The sequence below is a fragment of the Etheostoma cragini genome, chromosome 9, assembly GCF_013103735.1.
Source record: "Etheostoma cragini isolate CJK2018 chromosome 9, CSU_Ecrag_1.0, whole genome shotgun sequence".
In the NCBI taxonomy this organism is placed as follows: domain Eukaryota; kingdom Metazoa; phylum Chordata; class Actinopteri; order Perciformes; family Percidae; genus Etheostoma; species Etheostoma cragini.
In genome coordinates this window covers 20,061,201-20,064,045 of record NC_048415.1, presented here as the reverse complement: position 1 = coordinate 20,064,045, position 2,845 = coordinate 20,061,201, and the positions used below count along the sequence as shown (strand labels likewise).

The 2,845-nt window shown below is 40.8% G+C and overlaps 1 protein-coding gene across 1 annotated transcript in view; it reads right to left on the bottom strand.

The window, feature by feature from the left end:
• The window catches only part of LOC117950531 (cytochrome P450 2J2-like), a 22,861-nt gene that overhangs the window by 19,289 nt on the left and 727 nt on the right, over positions 1-2,845 (bottom strand). The gene's annotated exons all lie outside the window — the stretch shown is intronic.

The following is a 2,845-nucleotide window of genomic DNA, read 5'->3' as shown; positions in this document are numbered from 1 at the left end:
ATTCCCGCTGTGATATCAACCAATGTGTCCCTGAGCAAGACATTTAACCCATAGTTGCTTCAGAGGTGTGCAACCTCTGATATATATAGCAATTGTAAGCTGCTTTGGATAGAAGCGTCATCTAAATGACACGTAATGTAATGTTGGAGTGGCGGCCATTTAGACATGTTTGTGCATTCCAAAAAAGCTGTGACCGTTGTAGCGGGCTAACTCCCTGTGGTTGGGGTTTCGCAGAAAACCAAAGCAAGCAGAGCATACTTTAACCAGTGTATTATTAAAGCATGGCTGAAGCATGACTAGCTGTCCACAAGTTAGCTATAGCTAGCTAAACAGCAAGCAACGCCTCTCTGCCACTTTGGTCACGAACAAGCTGGCTAGCTAATTTGTCTCGGAAGTTCACACTCACTCTTCTACTGGCAAAGTAGTCAAACTTACAATTTACAACAATTGTCATTTTCTTTTTTACTCATCAACTGACGACAACAAATAGTTTGTTGATGTGTGTGTTTGTTAGTAGTAAGTTGTATAGGGGTGACGCTCTTCCAACTGCACACTTAGTGGCATAGGCAGGAAATTAGAGTGGTTACGGAACGCTACATGAGGAAGTCCCAGGTGAATAGCGTGAGCGGAATTACAATCTGGGAAGCCACACAGTTTTTCAACCGTGCATGCGTGCATGCGTATATATTTCCGCGATGTATTTTGACATGTCCCGCTGTTAGCATTGTGTTTACTGTTTTTTGCGTTCGTATGAGCTCAATTTACATCAGTATTCAAGCAGCTGTGTTTTGTAAGTAGTTTTATTCTGCACAAAGTAAAGTGTTTCCACATGCCATGGCAGACCTGATTCTTTTGCACCATTACGCGTTAGAGACTACTTCAAATTCCCTCAAGTGGCTTTTTTTGAGGTACAATTGCCATTACACAGTTCATTGTCCATTCCTTTTCTATGTTGAGAGCATGGTACAGAAAATGTGTTTTGCTGTATTAAGCTCTGTCCCAAAATTAAATATCTTTATGCTGTGTTAAAGGATTTAACCAAAAAACACAGCTTAGTCAGCCAACTTACATGGGACAAAGTATATTGTCGATGCAGAATAGTGTTGATATTTCCAGGTCTACCTGGACCTTGTCCCACCCTGCAAGGATGCACTAAATGCAGCACAGTACTAAATTAGAAGTGACGATAACTCCTTATTTTCAATGTATGTGCTCTGAAATTATCAACTTCTAACATGTTTGCTTTGTTAAAAATGTGTATTACATTCCCACAGGAATAGCTTTAAGCAATGGTTACCTTTGGAAGAAGCAGAGGAAGTTTGCCATCACTCACCTGCGTTACTTTGGAGAGGGCCAGAGGTCACTGGAAAAATACATTGAAGAAGAAAACAACTTCCTCTGTGAAGCCTTTAAAGAGGAACAAGGCAAGCAGAGATACATCCTAATGTATTATCATTACCTGAATTGAATTTAACTTATGGTATTCCCAGGAAGACCATTCAACCCCCACTACATTATAACAAATGGAGTGGATAACATCATCTTGTCTATGCTCTTTGGACATCGCTTTGAATACAGTGATCAAACTATCGGAGGTTTCTGGAGTTGGACAACGAGGCCATTTTTCTCGCTGGCTCTGCTCAGGCTCAGGTAATTCCTGATGTTACTGAACTACCATGTGGTGATCATACAACAAACTTTGCTGTTGGTATATAGCTGATCTGAGTTTGTCTGGTTGACAGCTGTATGATGCCTTACCGGGCTTGCTGAAGTACCTGCCAGGACCTCACCACACTGTACATTCCTACTAAAAGGAGATCCTAATTTTCCTGCAAAAGCAAGTAGAGAAGCACCAGGAGGAGTGAAACCCAGATGACCCTCGTGATTATATTGATGCATACCTGTCAGAAATGAAGAAGGTAAGATATTTCCACATTTTAGTAAAGCTCAATGGAATCAATCAAAAGGATAGCTTTACAATTGTTCACATTTGTCTTGGAACAATCGGCAGGTTCCCGATATGATCACGTTTTTGGCATTGACTGCATAAAATAGGGACATAGTCTCTGTGACGTAGGGTGACCAGACGTCCCCGGTTGCCGGGGAAAGTCCCCAATTTCCGGGGAAAGTCCCTGATTTTGGCGATCTGTCCCCGGCTGGATCTGTCCCCGGAAATGTCCCTGGTTTTCACTGTGACTGACAGACCCGAAATTGGAATGAAAGAAAGAAAACACTGACAAAACGTAGCCTATAGTCGCACACCCTATACACGCAGACTCCAGACCGCAGAGCCAGCGGTGCTCAGAGATGTTTTAGAAGCGATAATAAAATCACTGATTATTTATATGGAGTCTAGTGGGTTTAGCAAACACAATTTTGCAAACTTTTATGTTTTTAAAAGGATCTTAATCTTTAACAGAAAGGTCGACCTCCTTAGAAATCCTTTCCATGATGTTGTCAGACACTTAAGCATATTAATCTGAGTCTGTCAGAAGCAAAACAAGCACTTTTATGAACTTAAATACAAGCTGGACAATTTTCCTATTAACTTACACTGTAGCTTGTTTCTCTGCTGCCGACTGGAGCGATCTCGTTTACTGCGTCAATGTCAAAGGATAAAATGTCCTCAATACTTTTTATTGTATCTGATTCTCAAGGAGCAGTTGCAGAAACAAGTCTGAAGCAATAAAGCAAAAGCTGTCAGTAGTTCAGTACATTACAGGATTATGAAATATTGAGACTTTCTATCTTGAAATATTAAGACTTTCTGTAGGAGCCACAATATGTTGTTTATGGTCTCATTAATTGATTATTGTATTATGCGCTAATATTGTCGGTGGTGGGC